This window comes from Cydia splendana, chromosome 27 (genome assembly GCF_910591565.1).
Source record: "Cydia splendana chromosome 27, ilCydSple1.2, whole genome shotgun sequence".
In the NCBI taxonomy this organism is placed as follows: domain Eukaryota; kingdom Metazoa; phylum Arthropoda; class Insecta; order Lepidoptera; family Tortricidae; genus Cydia; species Cydia splendana.
In genome coordinates, this window is record NC_085986.1 from 3,807,153 (window position 1) to 3,815,764 (window position 8,612).

Genomic DNA, 8,612 nt, shown 5'->3' on the forward strand with positions numbered 1-8,612 from the left:
CCACTTGATTTCGAGTATGTGGCCGTGCTATATAAGTATATACGGTAACTGAAAAATAAAATTTATTAATATGTCTTCTGAGAAAGGTATGTTGAGATGGTTTGGACACGTGGAAAGAATGAGTGAAAGAAGGCTAACAAAGAGAGAGTATAAGGGAGAAGTGGAAGTGGGAGTTGGAAGGGGTAGAACCTCGGCGGACTTTCTCCGATCAGCCGGGCTAGCACATGATTGGCGCGACAGTATCTCGCAGCGAGATAGACTACCCGTCTTTTTCTAACTATGTTACTAAAGAGGGACGGGTAGTCCATCTCGCCGCGAGATACTGTCGCGCCAATCATGTGCTTGAGCTACAGATCGGGGAAATTCTGAAGAAAGGTCAGGTCACGAGCACCCTAAACCGGCGAGCGTGTATGAGGAATGTTATGAAAGTGAAGGAAGCGAAAGAGGTATGTCAGGATCGTAGCAAGCAGAAATCCGTGGTCTCTGCCTACCCCTCCGGGAAATAGGCGTGATTACAAGTAGGTATGTATGTACGTAAATAAATAGGTTACTAAATAAAATTAACTTTTCCGATCAATTGAAAGTCACCAGCAATAATCAATAGGTACCTAATTATTTACATACTCGTAAAGATGCTGTAGGATACTCACTGATGATGATGAACCCAATTTCATTTAGATTAAATTAATGATTTTATCAACATAAATTGCATCACTTTACTCTCATAAGCAAGTACAAGCTTCTTCATAACATTCACGCAATAATTAGCGTCCCTATACCTAAAAATATTCGTCCCTATTATAAAAGATACCTTATTCTGTTGTAATAAGATATATATTAAATTAATTGGCTACGTTTAAGATAAAATAAGATAAAGATAAAAAATAGTTTATTCAAGTAGGCATATTACAATGCGCTTATGAATGTCAAATAAACCTAAAGGCTAAGTTTAAAGGTTTTTACAGGTAGGGATATTAAAAGGGATAATAAACAAAACCATAGCAACATCTTATTGATTTATGCATTCCTGGTACGGAGCTCCCGAGGGAGTAAATTAAATTTTAAAATTAGATATAATCAAATTTAACCCTTACTGCCATACGAGTAAGCAACAATTTTGTATTAACTAACCTTTCAAGTGCTTTCAACGCGACGAATCATATAGCAAAGCACATGTGGCTATTCCGGAGTTTAAATCTCTTATATCTTGGGATACCTATACCCTCCTCCAATTCAGGGGGGATTTAGGTAAATCTTCTCGAGGCAGAGGTGTAGGGTTGGAGCCGGTGTAGCTTTTTTTGACGTTCATAAGCACATTGTAATATGCCTACTTGAATAATAAACTATCTTAATCTTTATATTTATCGATTGTAAATTTCGTACAGAAACATTAGAAACATATTTCTTGTATCAGCGTTGATGGCCAAAGCGGGTTGTACCTAAGTCATTAATGTTTTTAAAGGAGAGGAGGATTAGGAATTTGCTTATTGAACCACCCGTGCTATTTCGACTTTTCGAGGTAATCACCGGGTCCTAATCGTTCTTCGAGCGTTTTTTTATGTATTATTGTAACCCGGTTTATTCCCAATTGTCCCCGCCCCACGACTGCCGGCATACATGAGGCAGGGACAGATGGAAATGATTCATATGAATGCACTTATCCCCATCTGTGCCCGACGGGACAAATGGGTTTATTCATATGCATTAAAAACGGAATCCATAAATCTTATTAATACTTAATGAGGATTAAGCGGAATACATTCAATGGTTTAAGATTCTTGTAAAAAAAGGCAAAAATAGGAATATCTTTGCGATAGTTTTTTATCGAGACAAATTATCTAAGTTCTCTTTTTTATAGTTTTCGAGAAATTAAGTTTTTACTCTTAAGCCTTAGCTGATATCTTATTACGGAATTCTTCTTAATTTTCTTTTCACTAACTTCCAGGAATAGAGGAGATTTTACTGTATTTTTTTTGGGATAAATTAAGTAGAAATAATTAAAACTCACCTCAGGATATAAAACACTGGCACTCAATTTAATGATTTTTCACTATCGATGTAGTTTTGTTTTCAAATATCACTTGTTGTGGGTGTCGCGTTGCCACGGCAACGCATGTGATGCGTTCAGTTTTAAAAACTATTGAATCACGACTTGATCACGACAGGCTATTATAGCCGGTCAAACAACTTTCACTAGAAAAAAGCACGAAATTCAAATTTTCTATGCTTACATTTTCCTACTGACGGAAATGGCTTGACAGACCATATTAAATAGTGTAACTACGAAATCATTTGTTGAGATATATTCTGAATCATTTATTTACATACAATATATATACAGTGGTACTACTAAACGAAATTATTAACTAGCTTAAATCTAAAATAGGCCCCTGAGGCATTGTACCAAGGATGCTGGCGGCATTTCCTCGCTGTATCGCAATGCTGATACGTTGTGCGAGGTAGCCGCCAGCCCTTCGGTCACCAGTTACGTCAACCAGACGCTTCGCGATTTCTGCAAATAACTTATGCGCGCTAGGACCCCATGGACCTAGAGTTTCAACTCCAAATGGTACAAAATGGTACTCTCTACCGAGGCTCTTATATTTGTTACGTTTTAAAATTTCGGGGCATTCCACCGCCCCGCCCGCTTTTACAGTAGTCCGTTGGAGGCGGGACGGTGCCAGTGTGTCTACGCAGGTAGCATCCCACACTAACATCCGTCCCAAGCTCCAAGGAACTAAGGACACCCCATCGGGCCTCTTGCCATCATCTCTGATAATGCCAGTCGGCTCAGCAGGGAAGAAAAAGCTATGTTTGGTCAAAGCATTCACAAATAAAACAGCACATCCATTTAATTTCATATATTTTCTTACAATAAAATAAATTTAACCAATATACGAGATACATTTTTACACTTTACACTAAGATACAATAGCGGTACAAATTTTGCTTAAAAACAAGTGTTTTATAACGATACGGTCAAAATTACTTCAAGCATTCTCTATCATTTTATCCATATGGAAAACAAAAGGTGTAATTATTGTTAGAATCACTTGCCTTATTGATTGGTCTATATAGTCCAACCAACACTTATTCAAGTGTCTTAGCTTAAAATATCCGACCAAAATAAACACATTGAAGATATTTATGTATATAACATTAAATAAAACAATTAATCAGTACATTTATGACATTTTTAGGAAAGCTTGTAAAAACATTTGGTCCACAAAATAATATAAAAAATTACACCCCTTAACTTTGTAATACATACATACATACAGACTGAAATACTTTTAATGTTAACTCGCAACTTTACATTGCCCTCCCCTCATAACCCTCCCAGGGTTAAGCACGAGAGTTTAATTTAATTGTCAAACATAGGCATTTTAATAGGCAGTTCCGGAATTTCAAAAGCGCTGGTGGCCTAGCTGTAAGAGCGTGCGACTTGCAATCCGGAGGTCGCGGGTTCAAATTCAAACCCCGGCTCGTACCAATGAGGTTATTTGAAACTGATGTACGAAATACATATCATTGGATATTTACCAGTCGCTTTTCGGTGAAGGAAAACATCGTGAAACCGGACTAATCCCAATAAGGCCTAGTTTCCCCTCTGGATTGGAAGGTCAGATGGCAGTCGCTTTCGTAAAATCTAGCGCCTACGCCAATTCTTGGGATTAGTTGCCAAGCGTACCCCAGGCTCCCATGAGCCGTGGTGAAATGTCGGGATAACGCGAGGAAGAAGAGAAGTAGCCTACAATAGCCAACTATGTAACCAAATAACATATCGTCAGATACCAAGCAAAACTCACTAATAACTAAAAAAATATTAAACAAAAATCAACCTTATTAGGGTATTAATATGGTTCACTATGACTATTAACTTGTCGTAGTCATTAGTGAGTTTTGCTTGTCGCCTGACGATATAGAATTTTGATTTGTGAAAAAATATTCAAAACACAACGGAATGGTTTGGCAATTATAAACTTAAACAATGTCGGGAAATATTTTGGAATTATAGTATGAATTATCTCAGGTGATTTTTTCGGGCTCGGGCCCTAATCTGTTAAACAAAAGGTATTGTTTCCTTTATGCAGTGGTTACTGTTAATAGCCCCGACATAAGTAACGGGAACAAGCCCGTTTAAAACGAAAATTTACCGTTCTAATTATATGGTTCAAATTCATGAAACAGCCCATTTGGAGATAACACGTTTTGTTATCTCTAACAACAAGACCACCCTCATTGTTCTCTGAATGAACTGTTACATGAATTTTAACCTTAATACTATCACAATGGTTGCTTTTTAAACGACATGGTTGCTTTGGCACGTGCTGAAGACCGCTCTTAAAAGAAACAAAGGCTTTTGTTTAACGGATTAGGACCCGAGCCCAAAAAAATCATCTGAGATAATTCATAACTATAACTTGTGGACAAATTTGACCTCCCGGGGCAAAGTTGCGAGACCACGTCCTTCCTAAAATAACTCAAAAGCAGGGAAAATAACATCTGAACCCTGCTTACTCCAAAAAATTCAAGAATCTCGTTAAGAAAGGTACCACTTTCGGATGCCTGAGACTTATTTAGGCCTCATTGACAACCTCTAAACTGGTATCCTTTGCCAAAAACCCTTAAGGGGCCCACTGATTAACAGTCCGCCGCACGGTATCGGCCTGTCAGTTGTTCGGAACTGTCAAAATTTTGTTCCAACTGACAGGCCGATACCGTCCAGTGGGCCCATTTAGACACTATCAGACAATTAGCCATTAAAATGGGTCATTTTTATACTTAGGCACCCTTTTAAATTAATTTGGCGCAATAATATAAACACTATACTATATTTAGATACAGTAGGTGCCGGCACCATTTCATTTAACCTCTTGCCAGGCCGCACCAATCTACAAGGTTTTCCCGAAAAATCCAAATATATTCCGATTAATGATGATTCATTTGAAGACAAGTCAAATTTCCCGAAAGTGCAATCTAATTTGAATCTTAAATCGGAATGCTAAAGTTGAAATTCTAGTGGCGCATATGTGGTCGATAAATCGTACTATGCCTGGAAAAGGATTAACAGCAAGCTAGGGCTAGCAAGTAAAAACAATAATAATTGGGTAAAAATGGCCATTTTTACCAATTTTATACTGAAATGACAGATTGGTTCAACAAATTGAGACAATCGAACTTTTATGTCGACTACGAAATAACTCTCGTTTTGGTAATAAAACTGATGTATGGAGTTACCACTCTATCTTTACTTTTACTCTATGATAGCAATTACAATCTCGAAAAATCTCTTAGGGCATACTGAAAATTGCTGGACTGACCACTTAGAAAAAAATAAGTCGTCTCATATATCACAAATATCAGAATCCAGAAACTTTCAGTATGGCCCACGTATCACTCTAGCTAGCCTTATTTTGCCATTGTCCTTTCAGAGCCTCTACCATCAGTTTTGACATTGACATAACGCTCACGTCTACGTAATTTACTTTCTGTACATCTCGCTTGCACTAATATGCGAGTACGAGCGAGATGCATAGAAAGTAAGTTACTTAAACGTGAGTGAATATGTCAATGTTAAAACTGGTGGTAGTGCTTCAGGACAGTCAAGGGCTTGACTCGACAAGCAACAGCTGATGACATTGACGATTTGGTGACATCTCGATAGTAGAGTTAGACCAAGATAAGTCTGCAACGATTTTGGTAGCACACGGAGTGCAAGTGTTATTTTAAATGTCAAACTTCTATGAAATGACAAACTTTTATGACGTTTATAATAACACTTGCACTGCGTGTGCTATCAAAATCTTTGCAGACATGTCTTAGGAGTTTGGTTAAAAGCCTAAAAGGAAAATTTCGACTGATCGCAATGTCATTATCAGTTGTCATTATGGCCAGTCGAAATAAAACCAATATTTATTTGATTTTATCTTAAAATACGAGGCTAGTAACCTATACATACAATAATTATTATGATCAAATGTGAAAAAAGAAAAACAACTCTATTCCCATAAATTTAGAGTAGAATATCTATTGAGCACAGATTCTAAATATTCATAACTTACTAAACCGATATAGGGTAATTCTCTAGTAACTGGCCACTGTTAGTAACTGGCCACCCTAAACTAAAAAAGAATTCTATTCACCTATAAACATAATTCATTTTAGTATAAGGCGGTTAGTTATTGAAGGCTGGCCAGTTATTGAAACCTTATACTAAAATGAATTCTGTTTATAGATGATTTATCATTTTTAGTCTAGGGTGGCCAATTACTAACAGTGGCCAGTTACTGGCGATTTACCCTAATGTCTAAAATATTGACATTAAATTTAATTCGAACTTATTTTTAACTTTATAACACCAACAAAGATATAATATAACGTTATCATATAAAATTATTATAATTGTTGTTCAAGTGTTAAACTAGAAACAAGATATTGAAGTTAATAGAATGACTACATCAGTCGAAATATATTTGATCTATGATACCCTTAGAGGATATAACCAAACGGAGACGCCATGTCTGTAATTGTCTGCGATTTTTGCGGGGGAGGGGCAAATGTATACGTAACGTAAAAATAGCCATGTGTATGACCATTGGCGGCCTATTTTCGACAGAGGGGAACGCCTTTTAATGGCTACTCCGTTTGGTTATATCCTCTAAGATGATACCGTACCACGTTTAGCCACAGAAATGTATGCCTTTTGACCGCCACAGACGGTTGTGGACGTCATCGGAAAGTCGTGCCAAGGACGCCAACGACAGCTACAGCCGTCAGCTTCGGCAATGCAATAGGAACTTACGCAGGACTACGTAAAGTTCAATTTCGCTTAACAAACACTGAAACTGTGGTCTAATATGACACGGTCAAGAAAATTTAAACATCAAACACTTATACTTACTCAAGCAAATTTTGTCAGTAGCAAAAGGCGGCAAATTTGAAAAATCGCGAGTTAGCAACACTGTTTTCGAATAATTCCAAAATCGCGTGTCATCTGTGTTTTATCTGTGAAATGTGGATCGTGAATGACAGCCATCTTGTTTGTTTACATTCTGAATCGTTGCTATTTCAAGAGAAATTTCTACTGTCACCATTAAATACCAATATATTATTAAATAAGATTATGCATGAACTTAAGCAAAGTCAAGGTGCCTACAATGTACAATCATGCTTGTTGATCGTAAATATTTGTAAATTTGAGGTTATGAATGTTATGATAATTACATGTTTTGGTTCAATGTACATTGCTATTTTTCTTAGCGCAATAGAGTGTTGCCCTACTTCACTTTGCTGTACATTGCTACTGACATACTTTGCATGACAGACTATAACTTCCAATGACTTTGCATTATGTGCTTGCACACGATGCATGTGGGGCTAAGGCTAGAAAATGTGTGCTTGCGCACACTTGCATTGGCTCGCTGAACATGTTTCAGGGAGATAGCGGGTGTTAATACTGTGTAAATGGGTTGGCTCGTTTTATAAAGACTTTAACTTTAGGTACCTATAACTCCTCTGCTGTGGAAAAACGCATCGGACTCGGGCAGCTTTGAAACTACAGCAATCACCTATAAAACAAACTCGCCCGCCGCGCCTGTCTTTATGTATGTTCAGGACAAAATCAAAAACTACTGAACAGATTTTCATGCGGTTTTCACCTACCAATAGAGTGGTTCTTAAGGAAGGTTTAGGTGTATAAAATGTTAAGGTTTGCGAAACCCGTGCGAACCGGGGCGGGCCACTGGTACAAAATAAAGTTGATGCTAGGTAAATATTTGCCAATCAAAAATTGAGCAAATGTCAGCTATGGAAAGCGCAATGAAGAAAGGTAAAATTCGGATGTCAACTACTCACTTTCCACAGCTGACGGGATATCTACAGGAGAGACGAATCTAATTGTTTCTGCGCAAGTGTGTCAAAATGCGCAAACATACGCTCCATGTGCAAACACCCTACGCAAGTGTGTCAAGATGTGCAAAGAACATGCTCCATGTGCAAACACATTTATTGTCACCGTTATAGTTAGGCCAAGCTAAGTTAGCAGCGATTTTGATAGCACAGACTGCGCAAGTGCTGTTTAAACGTCATAGAAGATTGACTTGCACCGCCTGAGCTATCAATTTCGCTGCCAACTTAGAGCGTTTTCACACGTGGGGCGCGCCCGGGCGCCGTCACGCACACTACAACACGCATTATGCCTACACATACGCACACAATAGTAAATTGTACAACAAGGGCATAAAGTGAGCCATTTTTACCCGAGGTAATTTTTTGGTCTGAGCGAAGCGAAGACCAAAATAGTAGACGAGGGTAAAAATGGACATTTATACCCTTGTTGTACACTCTGCTTTTCACGTTGCATTCAGATTGCGAGGAAAATATACAAAAAATCAAATATTTTAGGTTATTTTAACGTATTTATTCAAGACTAAAGAAAACTGTTCTTGGGCCGGTCGGGGGCGCGGGGCACGCCGGTCGGGGGCGCGCCGGCAGGGCTGGCAGTTTGTATGGCAGAATTTGGACTTTATTGCTAAGTCAATAAGGGTCGTAATAGATGATTTTACTTTATGCTCTAGAGCATAAAATGCGATTTTATGTCGTCTACGCAC

At 38.1% G+C, this 8,612-nt stretch overlaps 1 long non-coding RNA gene across 1 annotated transcript; it reads right to left on the reverse strand.

Annotated features, from left to right (window-relative positions):
• Window positions 1-2,846: 2,846 nt before the first annotated feature.
• Window positions 2,847-6,170, reverse strand: LOC134803625 (uncharacterized). Its single transcript, XR_010146009.1, has 2 exons — window positions 5,605-6,170; window positions 2,847-5,438 (listed from the first exon to the last, which is right to left on the reverse strand). It is a non-coding gene; the product is annotated as an uncharacterized LOC134803625 (long non-coding RNA).
• Window positions 6,171-8,612: the final 2,442 nt, after the last annotated feature.